This window comes from Phalangium opilio, unplaced genomic scaffold, assembly GCF_054372755.1.
Source record: "Phalangium opilio isolate 3A_F unplaced genomic scaffold, DU_Popi_V2 ptg000070l_1, whole genome shotgun sequence".
Lineage (NCBI taxonomy): Eukaryota > Metazoa > Arthropoda > Arachnida > Opiliones > Phalangiidae > Phalangium > Phalangium opilio.
Window position 1 is genome coordinate 9,028,826 of NW_028324182.1, and position 23,282 is coordinate 9,052,107.

Below are 23,282 nucleotides of genomic sequence, written 5' to 3' on the forward strand. Positions count from 1 at the left end.
ATAACTATTACTCCCTTTTGTTTCTAAAGGAAAGACAATTTTATTTTGCGTGAGCACCAAAGACACTGAAACAATGCCATGGCTATATTGCAGAGAAATCCCGGTAAATACAACCAAAAATACTCTATAAACAAAAATAAATGAAGCCAAAGTTACCAGGGAAGTTTGTAATGAAAACTTGGGTTGATTGTTTTTCAATGTTTGAGGGACACAAAGGCACGGGATTTCATGACACGTCAATATCTTAAGTATCATTTGCCATTGTCCCAACGTATGCCTTGGTCATCCGGGCTTAAACCACTTCATAACCCTTGATTACTTATAGTTAATTTACTTTGGGTTGAAGTTAAAGTCTCAACGTAAAACCATCTCTGCGTGACCATTTTTAGACGAATCTTACGAGTCGTAAAGCCGTATCGGAACCAAGGACAGTTTTAATATACTATATCCTATATAATTGTTCAACGATGTAGAAGAAATGAATAGGAAGGCGGGAATGAAATATTAATAATAATAGTTCCCTTAACCTGAGTACAATTACCTTATTGCTGCATTGGTTCAAATATGGTAGACAAAGTCAGTGGGATTTTTGCGAAATGTGCCCTCGACGAAGCTCATTTCGGAAGAGTGATCGGCAACCTTTTTATAGGCCAGTAACGTAAAGAAACGATTATCCGAGATTCGATAGGCCTCTTTATGTCTTCGCATCTATTTAAAAGCTATCAATATCTTTTTCTTTTACAGAGCTCTGACAAGTGGTATTGTTCAAATTCGACGAAGTGGATTAAGAATCAACATTTATTTTTTCAGGGATTGCATTCTACATTATGAAATATCGGTGTTCCAGGAACCACTAAATTGTATCCCGTTAATCAAGAATAACAGGAAATACTTTGCCTTTATTTAACAGTAATACTCGTACGCTTGTAGTATCCTTAGCATTAATTCTGTCCGTTATAATCATCTTCTAATTTTAATTTTCGTTTTACTTCTACATTTTAGAGAAGTTGTGGGGAACGAAACCATATACCCCCAAAAATCTGGTTCTATAAAAAAGCCAGGTTTCCAACTCTAGAGGCTCACTAAGAATTGGCGAAGGAATGGTGGAATGGGGCCAATCGGGCCCCGTTTTATTACAATTACGTGGATCGAATCTTTTTCTAGTCGCGTCATGGGGTTCCCAAATATTTTTCTAGCACCCCTAGCTTCCATAGGATGGAAAATTTTCAAAGTCTTTGCATAAAGTCTTGCCCGTTATTACTGTTATTTGAAGAGAACATAATATAGATGCTTGGTTTTAACGAGGAAAACTGGTTTTCGAAAATAACTTAAAAAGGATAATCAAAGGAAGTTAATGCAAAATGCTTATAATTTAAGCTTCCATTAAAAATAAGGCTCATTACAATCGAAGAGGGTTTTTTTTAGATTGCGTAACTTGAAGCGTTCACGCTATATATTCATTAAGCGGCGCGATCAAAATTTCCTTGTTACCGAAATGATAGTGTCAAATCAGAGTTATGATATATAACATTGCGTATTCATCCCAGGTGCCCAAACATAAATATTTTGGGTGAATTAATTATTACAAAATTATCACGCCTCATTTGCCATCGAAGAAAGTATACGCTAATAATTTTATGCATCGAATTTTGTTCTTTCCTGAGAAACTTCAGCCATAGCTTTTAAGATTATTATTGTCTGTCTATCTTAAGGTATTGTATTCAGTTACATACGCAACAACGACAAACGGTATTTCACCGTGAGATATTCTTACTTAACATACTGTATTTTGTTCTTATGTGATGAAGCATAATAATAATTTAACGGATCCACGCTGGCTGAATTTAAAGATATTGTTTTTTATATACATATATATTATAATGCAATGCAAGGGATATATCATATAGTGCTATTTAACGCATGAAAAACTTAACAAAATAGTACGACATCTTAATTTGAATTTTCTATTTAACTTGCAGTATATCGGAAACAATATAGATTGAAAAACATGAATTAGGTTTATATTAACCATTTAACCATTAGAAACAAAATGATTTTTTCTTAGACGACGTCATTGATAATTTCGTCATAGTTTCATTACCCAATGAAATGTCCCTCGAACTGCCGCAGTGTCGATCGTGATTAAAATTTAATTCAAAAACGTGACACGGTTAATTTTACCTTAGTGCAATCGTTAGGCCTAATCCTTACAAAAAATTAATTATTTAAATTACTTCTTTAGCCAAAAAAATCTACCGGTTTGTTTTCAACCAACGAGAGATTAATTTATGACCGTGAAAATTTATTTCTAGGAAAATATTTTTAGATATAGTCGATGATAATTAAGTTTGGGTTTTTTACCCAATCTTCGCATTAACGATTAAAGCCTGAGTCATAACATTACGTGAAATTTTAATTTTTGGTTTCAATGCCCCATCACAGTTTTTAAATTTTAAAACCAGTTGAAAATTCATTTTCTTACGTCAAAAAGGTTTCCATTAACGCCTATTTTATTTTTTTGACTAGGAATTTCCGCGTATCGGTAGCCATGATTCGTCTAATCTTTAATGGCAAGTTGTCAAATAAAAATTTTTATGATATGATATTATACCTAGAATTTTCATTCGTTAAAATAATGCATTCGAAGAAGAAATTAAATTAAACCTCGGGCTATACAATTTTAAAATCAGCAAACCTCTTTTTGATACGTTATAATTAGTTTTAAAAATGATTATTATTGTTATTATCCCACGAATATCTTAGGAAATTTTATTAAATATTTATCACTTCGACTTTAAAAAAAAACTAGTTAGACTATCGTTAGGAACGAACTCATAATTTCGGAACTATTGTCGATAATTTTAATCGATTTGGGGAGAAATATATTTCCGGACGTTATTCTTTATCTCCTTTCGTGTTTATTCAGAAACTTTAAAAGAACAAACTATTTACGAACGGTGAATGAACTATAAGCATTGCATTATATTTAAATTTATTCCCTTTTTATATCCGGAGGCAGAAAAAATTACGCGTAAAATTGTTAGCTTAACCCCAAAAACAAACAATCACTTTCGTAATTTTCTTCCAAATTTTTGTGGGAATGGGTTTCAACACATACCTCGTCTTTTTATTTGGCATATTTTAATATCTTTTTAATGATTTCTATAATAGAAGGAAAAGTTATTTAAGGTTATTTCATTTTTATTACATAAATTACTAGTATTTAAATGAAGCCTTTATTTTGTATGTAGTTGAACTGACTACTTTTATCAGCCTGCTTTTATTGATTAGAATTGAACCGCGTAATTATAATGTTGAAACACTATAATAGTTGGCAGTTGATAATAACACGTGAATTCAAGGCACGTGCAAATACGAAATTTCCTCTACTTTCTATGCCTAGTTGTCAAAACAAATTTTATTTCTTTCAATTTTTCTTTGACAGTCTATTTTTCTATATCATCGGTAAGAATTTGAAATCGAATGAAAAATAATGTTTATGTATGGTATTTCTGATAGGTCTGTAAGAAACTATAGGGCGTGTTCTTTGGTAAATTTTGAGTTAAAAATGTTGTATGACACTTTGCAGTGCGGACCACCGTATTCAAGTTAAGATTGGTTGCAGTGTTTTTCGGATTTCCTCTTCAGTTTCTTAACACGGAACACTATATAACTTGAAAACGGTGGTAAGAACGGCAAAATATCATAGAAAATTTTCCACTGAAAATCACCCAGCCATAATTTCTTACAGAAACACATTGTATATCAACCCTAGTATATTAAATGTGGGAAAAGTCGTTGGTTGAAAGAATTTTTTTTAAGTGGCTACTCTTCTCAAGCTTCCAGATGTCCATCAATAAAATACGTAACGTGTGTAATTTCAAAATGGGCGGATTGTAATTCGTATAACAGGGAAAATTCTGGTATACTGTCTTGTCTCGTATATTTCTACTTTAGCCTAGAAGTTGAATAATAAATTCGGTTTCGCTCGTATATCTAACCCTATTATTAGCTAACTCATCTAGTCTCCCTTAACCTTGAAGGTAACTCTTTCCTTTTAACTTTCTTTAGGGCAAGCAGCTCGTGAAACCACTTTTTTCTTCAATCCTTTACATCACGCACGCCTTAGCTTTTAAGTATCTTAATTTGTCTCGAAATCTACATCAAAATACCGGTTATTCTTTTTAAAATTTTGTAGCGAGCCAAGCCGCTTAATGACTATACAATCGATTTTTTTTTAATTTTATTATTCGTAAAAAATCCGACTTAAGAATTTTCCAGATCTCATCTGAGATGCGAACTGACTGAGCCATCCACTCCCATTTCTGAATACTTTTTTTATTACGTATTAAATTTTGATAAGATACACCCATTTTAGGGGGATGAGGGACCCTTAATTGCAGTACATTCTTAAATTGATGAAAATACGACGTGAAATTCAGTTTTATTAATCGAGTTTCATAGAGCTTTCTAAGAGTGTATGGTATTTATAATTTTTTATTTCGTAACTTTTACTTGAAACGTTTTGAGCGTGATTCTATTTTAAAGCTGTTTGAATGTCGTTTATTCAATGAAATCGTTGTTACGATAGGTTACCCATCAACTAAAAAATGAAATTTAGAAAAATATCCTATAGTGGAAAGTTTTTTTATCAACTAAATGAAGGTTGATTTTTAAGAAGGAAACATAAAGTAGTTCACGGTAAACTTACAATTGAAGGAATACGTAACACGACACGATGAGAGCTCATTTTATTTCTTAATTTGAAATCTCAAAAATTAATTAATAATTTCTTCATGCAGAGACTAGTGCAATTAAATAAACCTTGGTCTAGAATTACATCTTTGATCTCGTAAGATGGTATAGGATGGTGTAATAATATTTATTTATTTGAGAGCAATATGAGGTATGTCGCATGAGCTCATGTACAAAAAACTACAATAATGAAATTTTATACAGAAATAAAAAAGTGTTATCACATTTGATCAAATTCGGTATAATGAGCCATGACGAAGTGAAATAAGAGATTTATGGTCGTGCAAGTAGAACCTTCTACTTTTCAAACATTTGGACGACAAATTTGTTTACATTTTCTTCTTCATACCAGCTTGACCTATTAATAAGTACTATTAAAACTCATAGGGAAGATTATAATTAGTAAATATGAAAATTCTACATCACCATAATATTTAGTATGATATAGCCCCCGATTAGTTAATTAATATTGAAGAAGAAAGTGTCGAATCCTCCCTTAATTGTAGAACTAGGTACAGAAATAAAAGTAATTATAACGCGACTAAGGGAATGTTTTTTGTAAAAACTACCTTAATAATATTAATCCCAATTGGTGACTCGTAGCATTGATTTCTCTATGACGTACATTTCTTTTATCTTTCGCTAAAAGCCATCATTAAGGTTTTTTTTATTTTAACAAATCATTATTTGGTTATTAGTCATAGAAGGAAAGAATGCGAATTCTCTCCCAAAGCAATTTTCATTTTTACGTCTGAGCCAAGACGCCAGCTAGTTATTATTCTAAAAGGAAACACATTTTCCCTATGTACTTCTATACGAAATTCTATTAGTTTTTACCCTTACAGTGTTTTCAACTTATCTTTCGAAGTGCCCTTAGCCGGTTTAAATAATATTTTTAATATAAATTTAGTGTCGAACAATGTGCCATGCAAATAAGTTACGCCTATGGGCATTTGCTATTTTAACGAATTCCGAATTAACGACAGTGTCGTGGGGTCTTTTTTAAGAGATTTTTATAATGATCCAAAAGCAAATAATAATTCCTTACAAGTTAAACATACGCGAAGTAAATTAAGTTTTAGGAGTACCTTGTTAGATGAGTATTGTCAGAAGTATATAATACTTCTCTTCGAGAGAAGTGTACCACGAAGCGGGGTAAGTGTAACGTCATTCTTCCCAACATCGGAACATTTGGAGCAAGGTTACTAAACCGTATCACATACGCTATAAATAGTTCTCTCATCAATTACGTTAAACTATTTGGCAAGACGCACTTGTGGATTTTTTTCTCACCCCAAGACGAGGTTAGGGAGTTGATTGCTGAGGATTTAGTACCAAACAGTTTTATAGAATTCACCTTACGGTGCGATGCCCATCTGTAGTTTGATGAGCGTGAGAGCAAACAAAAAGGGTGATCCTGGGAAGAATGACGTTTCATAACTAATGTATTAGAGTGGCATCCTTCTTCTATGATCCCCTTCTGGTAATGTCTATTAATTATAGGCTCACTCCGGAAGATTAAAACAATACCTACATCCTAATCATCTTGGCTTTAGTTTTGTGACTCAGGGTTTCTAATTTATATTTGCTCTTGTTATTAGCGAATCATAATATCACAATGCATTTTATAGTTGAAGCTTGATTTAATAGTAGCTTCCTTGTGGTATGTAGAGGGGATAGATGGATGAGTGGTATGGAAGACAGGAGGAGAGAATGGAGAAAAACGGGGGGGGGGGGGAGGCCACCTCGTAATTGTATTTTTTTCGTTGAATTTCAAATTAGTTTTAGTTTAGACTAGCATAGTACCTTACCAGTAGTTTAATTTGTAATAAGCTAGTAACTAAAGTAAATATACCTCATGCCATTTAATGAATTCAATATCTTCGCTTGGTTTACTATTATTATTATATCAAGACCAGTTAGAAAAGACAGCGTTTGAACTCTGAACCCATTTCTTATTCAGTTAAGCCAGGAATACATAGACCTAAAAGGAATCATTGTGTAGCAGTTTTCCCAACCTATCTAAGTGGATTTTGTGAGAAGAGCTAGACTAATAATTTTCATGTGGAGAATTTTACTTCGCGAATAATCTTCTATCTCGGTACGCCATGCACCTCGCGTTGCTACCAAAAAATCCAATAGCAGTTATTAAAACCTCAGAATTATGAGGAGTGACGGAGTACCCAAGCCCGTCCCGCAAAACGCGTCGAAATTACCGTTGGAGATATTTGGGGCGCAATGATTCCAATTAGCTGTATGTATTCCTAGTTAGATCCAGTATTCTGTAAAGGAATTCGCGTACCCAAGCCCATATTAAGGTGGTTATTTAAAGTAATTTTAGAGCGAGCAATTATAGATGAACTTGAAACTGATGATGAAAGTGGTATTAAAAAGGAAAGGATAGCGTACAAAGTTGGGTATTGTTCGGAAGGATAAGCTCCTAAGTAATAGTGGATTGGATCGCCGCTGTAATTTCGTTGAACGTGATCAGTCATGACCGTAACCACTTACCCAGGACAGTTCGAAAGGAAAGAAGTTAAAAAAAACTTAGTTTTCTCCTTTTAAACACCATCTGGCGCCTTTTATAATATTCCTTCTCGGGGTTAAAAGCGCACCGGAGAAAATTCTCCCATTCTCTTTTGCATAAAATGTATATTTGATCGTATTCGCTTTGGGCCCACTCCAGGTCCAGAAGTGAGCCTTGTAGAGACCTTTAACTGATTTTCACGATAGTAAAATATTGGTCTGCATGTAATACCAAAATTATATAGATATAAAACAAAAAGTACGGTTCGTTCAAATTTGCTCGCGCCGTGTAATATGACAAGCCCCTCTACCTCAAAATAGTGTTGAGCACCCTCTACGTATGATTACCTTCCCGACCGTGGTACAGGGAACAAGTCGTGAATAGGCTCATAATGTAGCAGATGCTAGCTCTAGTACCAAAAACTAACGTTTGGATCGTCAGCATCATGTACTGCTTTCTAAAAACCTTTGATGTCGAGAAGCTCTTCCCTGATTGGTTAGTTTATGTAGGGGGTTAAGCGGAGGGTATATTGCATCTCATTTTACATGTCGTCTACAGCTAAAGGCAGGGAATTCTTAATTATTTTTATATCTATTTACTTTTGGTAATACATAATAGAATTTAGTTTAACACTCAATTATATTTGCAGTTATTTCATTAGGTGTCATACTTCTTGTTCTTATTTTGCTTAAGATATTATCATAAGATGTTTCATCAGCTTGTCTCTGGTTACTGAGAGCTGGTCATGAAGTGTCGTAGGTGAAACGTAATATATTCTCGAAAAGCAACTGTGGCACTGTCAAAGGTTTAGTACAGACAGAAGTGAGATGAAACTAGAAGTGAAGGACTCAAGCATTGGTAATAGATCCTGGCATTAGTGAACAAATTTGAGGATTTTATGCCGCATTTAATCGCGCCTTCGATATGCTCCCAATTAACCCAAAAATATTTGGTTCTCATTTAAACCAAAGGCGTTTCTCCCAATTCCCACTAAAACCAAAAACTTTCTAAATCTAGCATTTTTACCTCTCCGAGTGACGTATGTTTTATTGTGTTTTATGCTGTTTTATTGTGTTTTTATGCTGTTCTATGCTGTTTTATTGTAGTTTTTGTGAGTTTTATTGTAGTTTTTGTGTGCTTTATTGTAGTTTCTGTGCGTTTTATTGTAGTTTTTGCGCGTTTTACTGTAGTTTCTGTGTTTTATTGTAGTTTCTGTGCGTTCTATTGTAGTTTCTGTGCGTTCTATTGTAGTTTCTGTGCGTTTTATTGTATTTCTGTGCGTTTCATTGTAGTTTTTGTGCGTTTTATTGTAGTTTTTGTGCGTTTTATTGTAGTTTTTGTGCGTTTTGTTTGCAGTTTCTGTGTATTTTATTGTAGTTTCTATGTATTTATTGTAGTTTTTGTGTGTTTTATTGTAGTTTTTGTGTGTTTTATTGTAATTTCTGTTCTAACTAAAGCATTCCAAGTACTAATACTAGTGTTTATGTCGATAATGAGTTAAAAATTAACTTTTCTAATTTCAAAGAAAAATACAAGCATCTGCCGCATTATGAGCCTATTCAAGCCTTCTTCCCAGTGCCAAGCAGAGGGGACGGGATCGACGCCATTCAGTGATAAAAGAAGGCTTCTCTTATCAAGTTTCAACGAATTTTACTTTTTGTTTTTATATCTATATACTTTTGTTTATACTTCATTAATGTACCATAGAATAAATAAATTGTTCGTCGATTTAACGAATCTCATTTTTTATTCCTTTTCTGTCAATTAAGTTACAGCAGGCATATATAGGATTTTAAAATGCATTAATTAGATTAAAAAGGACTGGGAATATGGGTTAATTATAGGATACCGGTCATCACTTAGCACAATTAAAGGCAGCGCATCGAGGGGCTATTCACTAATGAAAATTTTCTTTTATTGGTGATTTTTATTCACACTTATAAAATGGATAGGGATTCATTGGTGATTTAAAATGGATGGGAGTAAATGGTGCGTCTGGATTCCGAGTAATCATCGAGGGGCTACTCACTGAAAACTCGTTAGCGATTTTAAACGGGATTGGGATTGTGGATAACTTAGGGGCTACGGGTTGTTATTATTTTACTAGTTATGAACGGATTATTAAGCATTCACACATTTGCCGCTAGGGGAGCTGCAAACGTAGTTACGTATTTACTGACATCTAAAACGTGATAAAATTCTGCTAGACATTCGTGTAAGCAATAGATAGTTCAAAAATTGCCGCTAGGGACGCTGTATTCGTAGTTACGTATTTAATGACATCTAAAACATGAAAAAATTCTGCTAGACATTCGTGTAAGCAATAGATAGTTCATAAATTGCCACTAGGGGCGCTGAGTACGTAGTTACGTATTTACTGACATCTAAAACATAATAAAATTGTGCTAGACATTCGTGTAAGCAATAGATAGTTCATAAATTGCCACTAGGGGCGCTGAGTACGTAGTTACGTATTTACTGACATCTAAAACATAATAAAATTGTGCTAGACATTCGTGTAAGCAATAGATAGTTCATAAATTGCCGCTAGGGGCGCTGTATACGTAGTTACGTATTTACTGACATCTAAAACATGAATAAATTTGCCGCTAGGGGCGCTGTATGCGTAGTTACGTATTTACTGACATCTTATACATGAAGAAATTTGCCGCTAGGGGCGCTGTCTATAATATTATATAGGCCTAACGGTGTGTTCTCTAATTTGAATTAGCGCCCACGTCACACTTCGAAGCGCCCCCAACGACGGAATTTACTATAAAACTCGGACGCCACTTATCCAGGTTTCTTTTCTCTCTGCGCCGGCGACCAGTCAACATCGTTCCTTGATCAGCTCCTCGTAATCCTGACTTTCGAAAGCAGAATTGGATGGAAAGCCACGTTTTACGCCGAGTGTGGGACGTGACTCTAATCTCTCCGCCATTGAATGTCCTTTAGAACGTTGAAATCAACGCGAAAGGTTAAGCCTAGTACGGTATGTGTGAAAGTCTTTCAATAATCCAAAGCCATCCAGCTAGCAATTTATTATTTTATTTAATCCTAGAGTTTAAATTATTTAGGTAGAGTTAATTGTTAGTTAATTATGTTTATTTATTGAAAATTAACTACAATATGTAGAAATTTCCAGACACGAGGTCAGTTAGACAAGGCTTAATTTAGAACATCTTAAATCAAGTACTTGGGCTCATATTAGGGGATTTAAATTCCTTATCTATTTTAAATAATAAACCTCGACTGTTTGCAAATTAGGTCTCATTTAACGGCGCGAAACTATATTACCTAAAATGAGTAACGTATGGTTTAACGGGGCCAGATTAGGTTGCACTAGGCTAGGCTAAACCTCTTATAAAAATTTACCCGGGCCTGGCACTAATCTCTTAGTTTTTACTTTAGGCCGTCGTGTTAATTTAAATTAACGAGGGTATTTTAAAATTATTACGCGTAAATTATAGATTTGAGATTCTAAAATTTCATTCGTGGCAGTATTTAATTATTTTAGATAATGAACTACGGTCTATTTAATAAATTAAAGGGTTTAAATTAATTAGGGTTAACTGTTAGTTATCATTAATTATGGAGATTCAGTCAATTTAATAATTTAAAAATGAGCCACGAACGCGAAGTTAAGGCTTGAGATTTTTAATTTATATTTACGTGGTTTTTTTCTTAAATTATTTTAATCTATGGTATTGTTTCCGTGAGTTATTAATTTGCTGGGACCTTGAGTAGCCGTTTAATTCTGATATAGAAATTGCTTAATATTTAGTGCAATTCTTACATTATTTATGGGAATATTTTACTTTTCTTAAATTATTATTTTGCTAGGACCTTAAAGTAGCCCTTGAATTCTGATTTGGCTTAATATTTAGTGTGATTTTTAAATTTTGTTTTTGGGAATATTTTACAAAGTTTTTCCTAGATAATTTACGGAAACAAAACCATAGATTAAAATTATTATTTTGTTAGGCCCCTCTAATTATTATTTCTTGTTAATATATTTTCATTTTTAGACGCGATGACGTTCTTGGATATTCTGTTGCTGGTCATTCGGAGAAGTTTCGTAGCAGATGATTTCAACCTTTGTTAGAGACGTTTCTTCCAGATGACATCTGCCTTGGTTTGGCGATACAAGATGTGGTGGCCTTGCAATCATTCTCTACAAAGATGCGATGAACATCACCGAATCTAGAAAATTCAAATTTTTATTTGAATTATATTTGCAACTACTTAATTTCTTTTTACACGTTCAAACTTATATTTACGGGACAATCTATATTATTTTTTGTTGAAAATTTTTGTAAACACCTTATTTTTAACTTTTTGTTCAATAAATTATGCCTTAGACCACTTTTTTTGTTTTCTTAAAAATTATTTGATTAAGAGGGAAGGTTTGAATTTTTTAGCTCTAAACAGATAGCCTATTTTTTGGGGACCCTCAGCCTATTTTTTGGGGACCCTCTTTTAAGCTACTTTTAGCTTTTATATAAAAAAAGGAAACTTATATCAAAAAAAGGTAAAAATAAAAAAAAATTAGCTTGAATCGTGCTTAAATTGATTTAAAAAGTAGAAAAAAGGCCTAAAAAGGCCTAAAAAAGGGTCCAAAAATACTACCCTAAGTCCAGACCCTAAAAAATTCAATCCATCCCTAGTATCGAAACTTTTTAAAGAAAACAAAGAACGTGAGGCAAGGCAAAAATTTTTTATTGAGAAAAAAACAATTGAGGTGTTTACAAAAATTTTCTACAAAAAAATATTTAAAGCGTTCCATAAATTAAAATTTGACCGCGTAAAATTAAATGAGGTAGGCTAGTTACCGATTAAATTTAAGAAAAAAATTAAGTTAATTGGCGGAAAAACTTTACGGTCCAATCAGTGTGAAGACCTCGTGTTTCGCAAATCCAAGAAAGATGTCATCTGGATTGAGGGTCCTTAACATCGGATGAACTTCCAAGTCTACTTGAAAACGTCTCTGAATGACCAGCAACAGCTTATCCAAGAAAATCATTCGCGTCTAAAAATTAAAATAAATTAATTACAAATTTTAAGGCAATGCCTAATTTTAAAATAAGTGCTACTTTAAGCTTGACAAAATAATAATTCACCGAAATAATCCCACATATTTAAATAATTAGCGAAGTACTGGCGATATATTGCTAAGAAATTTTTTTTAATAATCTAAGTTAAATTTCTTAAGCCTTGTTCAAATTTCTCAACCTCATGGTCGTGGTTTATTTAATTTTAATTCAAAATTTTTATTTAATAGACTGAATTTACGTTAATAATAATAATTAACTGCCTGTTTCGTAAAATAACTTATTAAAACAATAAGCTATTTAAAAAGACTTACATTTGCAGCGCATTAACAAGTTTGTCCATTCCAACATGGCCTTGCTGAATCGGTTCCAAAAGAACATTCAATGGCGGAAAAGAGCTCTAGATTCATTCCTCGACGGCGAAAAGAAAAATGGCTGATCGTCGGCGAAAGGCCTGATTTCCAGGAGCTGAGCAGGAAACGATCTTGACTCCACAATGCCAATCGAAGAAAGAAATTTCGGCCGGTTACTCAAGAACAAAGTTCTCTCCCGCAAGATTTACGCCCTCAAGACGTTAAAAGCAGACGACACTAATTGGTGTAATACCGTTTTCCGTTGGCCTATTCCATTCTTGGAGCGAGAAGGAAACTTTCTTTAAAATTCCATAAAGTTTAATGTCTCCTCCAATAATGCTCCATACCTTCCATTGTTCTTTTCCATGGAGTAATTTTTATGGAGCGAAAATGAAAGTTTCCCTAAAATTTGTTGTCTCCTCCAATAATGCTCCATACCTTCCATTGTTCTTTTCCATGGAGTAATTTTTATGGAGCGAAAATGAAAGTTTCCCTAAAATTTGTTGTCTCCTACAATATTGCTCCATACCTTCCATTGTCCTTTTCCATGGAGTAATTTCCTTGGAGTGAAAATTACTCCATGGAATAGGCCAACGGAAAACGGTATTACTCCTTGGTTGAATTTACACCAATTAGTGTCGTCTGCTTTTAACGTCTTGAGGGTGTAAATCTTGCGGGAGAGAACTTTGTTCTTGAGTAACCGGCCGAAATTTCTTTCTTCGATTGGCATTGTGGAGTCAAGATCGTTTCCTGCTCAGCTCCTGGAAATCAGGCCTTTCGCCGACGATCAGCCATTTTTCTTTTCGCCGTCGAGGAATGAATCTAGAGCTCTTTTCCGCCATTGAATGTTCTTTTGGAATCGATTCAGCAAGGCCATGTTGGAATGGACAAACTTGTTAATGCGCTGCAAATGTAAGTCTTTTTAAATAGCTTATTGTTTTAATAAGTTATTTTACGAAACAGGCAGTTAATTAATATTATTAACGTAAATTCAGTCTATTAAATAAAAATTTTGAATTAAAATTAAATAAACCACGACCATGAGGTTGAGAAATTTGAACAAGGCTTAAGAAATTTAACTTAGATTATTAAAAAAATTTCTTAGCAATATATCGCCAGTACTTCGCTAATTATTTAAATATGTGGGATTATTTCGGTGAATTATTATTTTGTCAAGCTTAAAGTAGCACTTATTTTAAAATTAGGCATTGCCTTAATATTTGTAATTAATTTATTTTAATTTTTAGACGCGAATGATTTTCTTGGATAAGCTGTTGCTGGTCATTCAGAGACGTTTTCAAGTAGACTTGGAAGTTCATCCGATGTTAAGGACCCTCAATCCAGATGACATCTTTCTTGGATTTGCGAAACACGAGGTCTTCACACTGATTGGACCGTAAAGTTTTTCCGCCAATTAACTTAATTTTTTTCTTAAATTTAATCGGTAACTAGCCTACCTCATTTAATTTTACGCGGTCAAATTTTAATTTATGGAACGCTTTAAATATTTTTTTGTAGAAAATTTTTGTAAACACCTCAATTGTTTTTTTCTCAATAAAAAATTTTTGCCTTGCCTCACGTTCTTTGTTTTCTTTAAAAAGTTTCGATAATAGGGATGGCTTGAATTTTTTAGGGTCTGGACTTAGGGTAGTATTTTTGGACCAGGGTAGTATTTTTGGACCCTTTTTTAGGCCTTTAAATCAATTTAAGCACGATTCAAGCTAATTTTTTTTATTTTTACCTTTTTTTGATATAAGTTTCCTTTTTTTATATAAAAGCTAAAAGAAGCTTAAAAGAGGGTCCCCAACAAATAGGCTATCTGTTTAGAGCTAAAAAATTCAAACCTTCCCTCTTAATCAAATAATTTTTAAGAAAACAAAAAAAGTGGTTTAAGGCATAATTTATTGAACAAAAAGTTAAAAATAAGGTGTTTACAAAAATTTTCAACAAAAAATAATATAGATTGTCCCGTAAATATAAGTTTGAACGTGTAAAAAGAAATTAAGTAGTTGCAAATATAATTCAAATAAAAATTTGAATTTTCTAGATTCGGTGATGTTCATCGCATCTTTGTAGAGAATGATTGCAAGGCCACCACATTTTGTATCGCCAAACCAAGGCAGATGTCATCTGGAAGGAACGTCTCTAACAAAGGTTGAAATCATCTGCTACGAAACTTCTCCGAATGACCAGCAACAGAATATCCAAGAACGTCATCGCGTCTAAAAATGAAAATATATTAACAACAAATAATAATTAGAGGGGCCTAACAAAATAATAATTTTAATCTATGGTTTTGTTTCCGTAAATTATCTAGGAAAAACTTTGTAAAATATTCCCAAAAACAAAATTTAAAAATCACACTAAATATTAAGCCAAATCAGAATTCAAGGGCTACTTTAAGGTCCTAGCAAAATAATAATTTAAGAAAAGTAAAATATTCCCATAAATAATGTAAGAATTGCACTAAATATTAAGCAATTTCTATATCAGAATTAAACGGCTACTCAAGGTCCCAGCAAATTAATAACTCACGGAAACAATACCATAGATTAAAATAATTTAAGAAAAAAACCACGTAAATATAAATTAAAAATCTCAAGCCTTAACTTCGCGTTCGTGGCTCATTTTTAAATTATTAAATTGACTGAATCTCCATAATTAATGATAACTAACAGTTAACCCTAATTAATTTAAACCCTTTAATTTATTAAATAGACCGTAGTTCATTATCTAAAATAATTAAATACTGCCACGAATGAAATTTTAGAATCTCAAATCTATAATTTACGTGTAATAATTTTAAAATACCCTCGTTAATTTAAATTAACACGACGGCATAAAGTAAAAACTTAGAGATTAGTGCCAGGCTCGGGTAAATTTTTATAAGAGGTTTAGCCTAGCCTAGTGCAACCTAATCTGGCCCCGTTAAACCATACGTTACTCATTTTAGGTAATATAGTTTCGCGCCGTTAAATGAGACCTAATTTGCAAACAGTCGAGGTTTATTATTTAAAATAGATAAGGAATTTAAATCCCCTAATATGAGCCCAAGTACTTGATTTAAGATGTTCTAAATTAAGCCTTGTCTAACTGACCTCGTGTCTGGAAATTTCTACATATTGTAGTTAATTTTCAATAAATAAACATAATTAACTAACAATTAACTCTACCTAAATAATTTAAACTCTAGGATTAAATAAAATAATAAATTGCTAGCTGGATGGCTTTGGATTATTGAAAGACTTTCACACATACCGTACTAGGCTTAACCTTTCGCGTTGATTTCAACGTTCTAAAGGACATTCAATGGCGGAGAGATTAGAGTCACGTCCCACACTCGGCGTAAAACGTGGCTTTCCATCCAATTCTGCTTTCGAAAGTCAGGATTACGAGGAGCTGATCAAGGAACGATGTTGACTGGTCGCCGGCGCAGAGAGAAAAGAACCCTGGACAAGTGGCGTCCGAGTTTTATAGTAAATTCCGTCGTTGGGGGCGCTTCGAAGTGTGACGTGGGCGCTAATTCAAATTAGAGAACACACCGTTAGGCCTATATAATATTATAGACAGCGCCCCTAGCGGCAAATTTCTTCATGTATAAGATGTCAGTAAATACGTAACTATGCATACAGCGCCCCTAGCGGCAAATTTATTCATGTTTTAGATGTCAGTAAATACGTAACTACGTATACAGCGCCCCTAGCGGCAATTTATGAACTATCTATTGCTTACACGAATGTCTAGCACAATTTTATTATGTTTTAGATGTCAGTAAATACGTAACTACGTACTCAGCGCCCCTAGTGGCAATTTATGAACTATCTATTGCTTACACGAATGTCTAGCAGAATTTTTTCATGTTTTAGATGTCATTAAATACGTAACTACGAATACAGCGTCCCTAGCGGCAATTTTTGAACTATCTATTGCTTACACGAATATCTAGCAGAATTTTATCACGTTTTAGATGTCAGTAAATACGTAACTACGTTTGCAGCTCCCCTAGCGGCAAATGTGTGAATGCTTAATAATCCGTTCATAACTAGTAAAATAATAACAACCCGTAGCCCCTAAGTTATCCACAATCCCAATCCCGTTTAAAATCGCTAACGAGTTTTCAGTGAGTAGCCCCTCGATGATTACTCGGAATCCAGACGCACCATTTATTCCCATCCATTTTAAATCACCAATGAATCCCTATCCATTTTATAAGTGTGAATAAAAATCACCAATAAAAGAAAATTTTCATTAGTGAATAGCCCCTCGATGCGCTGCCTTTAATTGTGCTAAGTGATGACCGGTATCCTATAATTAACCCATATTCCCAGTCCTTTTTAATCTAATTAATGCATTTTAAAATCCTATATATGCCTGCTGTAACTTAATTGACAGAAAAGGAATAAAAAATGAGATTCATTAAATCGACGAACAATTTATTTATTCTATGGTACATTTATGAAGTATAAACAAAAGTATATAGATATAAAAACAAAAAGTAAAATTCGTTGAAACTTGATAAGAGAAGCCTTCTTTTATCACTGAATGGCGTCGATCCCGTCCCCTCTGCTTGGCACTGGGAAGAAGACTTGAATAGGCTCATAATGCGGCAGATGCTTGTATTTTTCTTTGAAATTAGAAAAGTTAATTTTTAACTCATTATCGACATAAACACTACTTGGAATGCTTTAATTAGCACAGAAACTACAATAAAACACACAAAAACTACAATAAACACATAGAAACTACAATTAAATACACAGAAACTGCAATTAAAACGCACAAAAACTACAATGAAACGCACAGAAATACAATAAAACGCATAGAAATACAATAAAACGCACAGAAACTACAATAGAACGCACAGAATTTACAATAAAACGCACAAAAACAACAATAAAACGCACAAAAACTACAATAAAACACGATAAAACAGCATAGAACAGCATAAAACAGCATAAAAACACAATAAAACAGCATAAAACACAATAAAACAGCATAGAACAACATAAACCACAGTAAAACAGCATAAAACACAATAAAACATCATTGGCACACATTAAACAGCACAGAAACACAGTAAAACAGCGAAAACATTCAATAAAACAGCTTAAAACCACAATAAAACAGCATAAACACACATTAAACAGCATAAAATAGCATAGAAACACATTAAAACCGCGAAAAGATACAATAAAACAGCTTAAAACAGAATAAAACAACATAAAAACACAATAAAACAGCATAAACACAAATTAAACAGCTTAAAACAGAATAAAACCGCATAAAAACACAATAAAGCAGCATAAACACACATTAAACAGCATAAAAACACAATAAAACAGCATAAAACACAATAAAAGAAATATCAAACAAATAGAACAATAAGGTAACAAATTAAACAATATACGAGCAAATAAGAGAATAATTGAATCCAAAAATCAGATAGATAAAAATTAATGATGTTAAATTGGACAAGAAAAATCTTCATTCTTCACTTGAACTCTATAATCTACTTTTGGAAAGAGCTTAAGTAAGCTTATAGCTAGCCCTGGCGATACCTTTTAGTATACCGTCAAGTGATTACTGTCACGCGCTTATTTCAAAATCACGTTAAGCCTACTTTTTAACCTCTCCGAGTGGCGTATAACACATAATATAATTTCACTAAAATTCAGTTGTAAATTGAAAATTGATACAGTGTTAAAGATGTGAAGTGAAAATCCGCGGTAAAAACTTGTAAAGTATCGCGATAAAAACGGCCTTTTATCATCGTAAAATAAATGCTACCTTTGTGAATGGTTTAGAATTTTCTCAATTTCGACTTTAAATTCGTTTTGCAATATTCTGTCGACAGGTAACAGCCGTTGCACCCCCAGAAAATATAATTTTCTCGCTTTTATACCTCTTTTTGCACTTCTTTATTTTTCCTAGTTACGGGTAAAACCCTTCGTTTCTTCTTGGTGCATTGTAAGAAATAAAACCTGACCACCCAAGTACCGCCGGAGCTAGAAGTTAATCAAATAACAAAGGTGGATTGGTTATTTAGAAGCGAGGGATGTTTCACTGAGTGTAAGCGAGCGCGATAATGGCATTATATTAAACCTACTCCGCAATCGGTGTACTTGGAAACTAAGAGTGATCAACCCCTCGTTTAGAAAGTTTTTGGATTCCAGCTAGTGTTTATGCGCGTCTACTTTAGTAATCTTCCCAAATTGAAATTCTACTTTTTTGTTGCTTGGAGCAACGAAATAATAAAGTCAAGAAATGCTAGCGACAGAAAGAAGCGAAGCTTAAAATCCATCTCTCGGAAAGAGCGAACCTTTTCGGGTAGAAGAAAAGCTGAATAATTTTCTTGTATTTTCGCTCGTAGCTTTGTAGTATTATGCTAAACGGGTGAAGCACTCTCTACTGTAATACCATATTCGGTCAAAAAAACTTTCGTTTTTACATTTTTTCCAAGGTATATCTAGAAAAACTAGAGGTGAAAATTGTTTTCAGTTTGTTCGTGTTTAGGGTGTAAAATAAGGCCTTTGTGGCTTTTGCTCTGGCGCTATAAACAGCTTTAACTTCAATAACGGCATGCTGCCTTTATAAATTTATTCGGGAGAAACCAAATTATAGTTCTTAGACTCGACCCATATTGGAAAAGCAGTCGGAATAATATTTATCCGTTTAAATCAATCCTTGGATGAAGATTTCGAGGGGTTTGATACTCAAGTGTATAAAAAACAATGATAACAGAATTAAGAGATTTTGGAAAAAGAATTACGGTCCTTTTTCCTGACCGCCCTAACTTTAAAAACAAGTCTTTGAGTGCGCGGAACAACATCGTAATTGATCTATTTTTTCTTGGGTTAGGTTAATGAACGCAACTTCGAATATCTAAACCAACCTTAAGAGAAGAAACTTGGCGCGAGCGAGCGGATGGAGAAAATGGAGGGATCGAGATGAGAATGACGAGGCTCAAGAGAAGAAAGAGAAGTAAAACGACGTTATATAGCGATTTACGGCACTCGTGCTTTCGATGCTCCAATAATGGTACATCCTATAGCGTCTAAGACGTCCAACGAGAGAACTATAAGCCATTGTGAGACATTGACTGCAAAGCGAGAGAAAGAATAGAGAAACGCGGATGGGGTGTCCACCCAACAAGTCCATTTTTATAAGGAAGCGGCCGAAATGGTTCCCTTCAAGAGAAGAAAAGCGTAAGAGAAGGAAAAACATTTCTCGCCCTGTTTATCTGGTAGCACCCCATTGGAAAGAAAAAAAGAAACGCTTAGGAGGTTTTTTGGGTCTGTGAGGATGGGGAAGACTTAAGCATGTGAGAACTAGCGATGAGGGAACGAAAGAGACCATCGGGGGTGATTCTTAAAGCATCTTCAGAACCACGGAATGGATATACAGAGTGGCTAAGATCAAGGAAAGAAAAAATCAATCAAATTTCTTCGGATGGAACTTTATACCTTTCCTCGCCTTACTATTGAATTTTTTGATCTGAACAACTTAGTATATCAATGAAAAAGATTGGCCCAGGCCAAATTTATAACCCCAAAAGTATCCGGGAGGTTCGGTTCATCTATAGCATATAGTAGTCCCTTACTATCTTTGACTAGCCACTAACCTCGTATATAACGTAATCCCACATAAAAAAAACAGTCTGGAAACGATAATCGCAAGTCTTAAGTTCTACGCGGTACCACCTACTAAATACAAAAGTCTACAAAAAGCAAGACATGACTGAAACGATTCTGGAACCATTGCTCAGAAACTTGGTTGATTTGGACGCACTTTGACGTACCTACTTTGACGCGATGTGACACAAAAATCGGTCATATGACGGGCTAATTTTCTAGTCGAGGGAAAATACGACTGCTTAAGATATAGTCAACCCAGGCGACTGTTTTCTAAGAAAGCACCCCCCCCGTAAAATAATGTCCTTTAGTCCCCTGATAGAAGGGGGTGAGCTTTAAAAGAGACTTTATATGGCTCAATAAAATAGCCCTCCCCTCTTAAATTGACCGTACTACGTACGACCTCTCGTTTTTCGCGGACGATTCTCTAAGCCTTTTTCTTTTTATAGAGGAAAGAAAAAAAGGGGTGGATCACTCGTTTTACGTTCGCTTTAGGTTTTTTTAATCTTATTATAAAGCCTAGTATAGCTACATATGGGGTTTGTGGCTGACAGGACCTTTTCCTTTCCATCGTATCAAGCCGAATACATCCAGGGAAACAACTCCAAGAGAGGGTTGGTCCTACGATGTTATCACTTCACGTTTAAAGCATTTTAAATTAAAACGATTGGAGGAAATTGAAGTTATTTCTATCGTCATGGTACCATTGTCCAGAAAAATGAAAATTCTTACTAAGACTTGGCCTTTATCCCAGTTGCAAAATGACCCTTCAACCTGTTTCCAAATTTCCCGGTTTATTTCAATTCCACATGGCAGCGTGGACTTACTTTAAGACCAACTGGTATAAATGTTCTATCGTACACACTAGATTCTCCCGGAAAAACCGCTTAAAGTGGATACGATTTAATTCTTCGTTTTTTTTAGGAGCCTGAACTTCCATTCTAGTAAGTGGACAAGGGTGGAAGCGCAAATGGCGTTTAAAAGTTATTTCCTAAAAGCGACATTCCGAAACGCCACCAATTAGAGAAGGCTCTTTCCCCCATACAATTTAGAGTCCCATAGTCTCGGCTTACTCGAATCAATGACGTTGAAAACTCGACGGAAATTGAGGCTGTGTAGTATGCGCAGTTTTGAGTTCCGCGCCATTAAAAACAAACGCGCCCGAGGTGACGAGTAAAATGCAACTTTTCGGTCAAAAATTCCAGTCTCTCCTCTCCTTTAAAACAATATTTTCCTTCAAACACTGTTAATAACGCGTATAATTTATTCTAAAAGTAAATTGGAAGTGATACACACATTCCAATCCTCTCATTACCACCCCCATTTTGGTTCGAAAAAATTCTGGTTTTATAAGAGATACAGGGAATCTATTGAACACGCCATACAGTCTTTATTTTTTACTTGAGACTCTTTTCAACAGAACTCGCAAAATAAAGAAATTATTAATTAAAAAAATTGAGTTCCCTTCACCTCGTTTCTTTAATATAGAACCCTCATCTTTGGGAATAGGATACTAATTACGTAAATTTAGACCAGGATTTTTAGCCCGCATTCTGGTACGCGCCACCCCGAAATATAGCCAAAAAAAAAAACGAATACCTTCACTGAGGATTAATTTTGCTAATGGATAGATATATAATATTAAGAAGCCGAAATGTGTTTCTTAAGCAAGAAAAACTAACTGCCGCCGTCGCCCGCCACGTGTATTAAATAGCTTTATCGCGTGCGATAACCGAGTTTAATCTCTTTGGAAAATTTTCCAAGATCTTGCCCAGCGATTCATTTTCTTCCCATTCCATTTTTTACACGGATTGAGGGGAAAATGAACCGGCATTGAGTGAGTAAGAACCCAACGGGGTAAATTTACCATTATATTAATAATCACGGCGAATTTATCACGTAATGGAGACAGGTTTTACGCATATATACTTCTTTTTCTCTGTATTCCTATTTTTTAGGGTACAAAACACATAAAATATAGGTTATAGTGAGAGTATATTAATTTTGATTATTTTTCGTTCTAGAGAAAAAAGCCAACATATAGGCGCGTGAAAACCAATGCTTTTCCTACAGGCGCCTGTAGAAATGTTTACACTGCTGCACATCTGTGTACAAGAGTAGAAAAATTAAGCCAAGCAGGAAAGAGTTGTACAAATAATGTTTTTAATATTTAAAAATAAAAATGTCATCTAATTTTAATGCATGATACATATCAGAAGTGAGTAATTTTATAAATAGCGAAGCTTAGCGGTTTACTAGACCAGATTTAAATTAACTTAACCAAAACCTAAAATTAGATTAAACGGTATTAAACAGAAATATTATAATAGTCACTGAAAAATTAATTTTCTACTTTATAACAGAAAATTTAATATAAAATATGGTATTTTTCTTTATAAAAATAAAATAAAAAAACCCCATTCTTTAAGATCATATACAATGTTTAAGGAACCCATCCTTTGTTGTTCGCAATATTTTAATATTTAGCTTTTAAAATTTAGTATGACAAAATAAACAAACTCATGTCAATATTAAACTATAGTCTAATAAGAGCTTTTTTCTCTCCATACATTTGGCAATAATGGAGCTTTCATATCCATACCCGTAACAGAAACAAGTTAACATGAAATTGTATGATTTATAAACATGAAACTCGGTTTAATTTAACACATTTTTGTAGTTAAATGTGTGAAAATTTTTGTACAGTACCATGTATTAATGTTTTCTTTTTATAGTGTTCCATTTTTCTGTATTCAATATTTTTGCATCTTCGCATATTAGCGTTAATGGCGAAGGAAAGAAGAGATTTAAATAATTGACCTCAATTTTAATTATCGATTCTTCTGAGAAAAGGGAGGACCAATCGTTTATAGCTCCTTGTATTCGATACCAATGCAGAGCATTGTCTAGGGCTCTAGATAGATTAGCAATTTTACATACATATATCGAAATTTTTGGAAAAACG

At 33.9% G+C, this 23,282-nt stretch overlaps 4 long non-coding RNA genes across 4 annotated transcripts in view; 2 read left to right on the forward strand and 2 right to left on the reverse strand.

Annotated features, from left to right (window-relative positions):
* Positions 1–10,332: 10,332 nt before the first annotated feature.
* LOC149661427 (uncharacterized) lies at positions 10,333–12,911 on the reverse strand. The gene is made up of 3 exons (XR_016369107.1): positions 12,648–12,911; positions 12,115–12,311; positions 10,333–11,485 (listed from the first exon to the last, which is right to left on the reverse strand). It is a non-coding gene; the product is annotated as an uncharacterized LOC149661427 (long non-coding RNA).
* Positions 12,912–13,370: 459 nt separating this feature from the next.
* On the forward strand, positions 13,371–15,909 carry LOC149661428 (uncharacterized). The gene is made up of 3 exons (XR_016369108.1): positions 13,371–13,598; positions 13,934–14,130; positions 14,734–15,909. It is a non-coding gene; the product is annotated as an uncharacterized LOC149661428 (long non-coding RNA).
* A 1,193-nt stretch (positions 15,910–17,102) lies between these two features.
* The window catches only part of LOC149661429 (uncharacterized), a 91,201-nt gene continuing 85,021 nt past the window's right edge, over positions 17,103–23,282 (reverse strand). Inside the window, exon 3 of the long non-coding RNA XR_016368910.1 lies at positions 17,103–17,310. This is a non-coding gene — a long non-coding RNA (uncharacterized LOC149661429). The remainder of the gene's footprint in view (positions 17,311–23,282) is intronic.
* On the forward strand, positions 20,615–22,853 carry LOC149661430 (uncharacterized). Its single transcript, XR_016368908.1, has 2 exons — positions 20,615–21,158; positions 21,242–22,853. It is a non-coding gene; the product is annotated as an uncharacterized LOC149661430 (long non-coding RNA).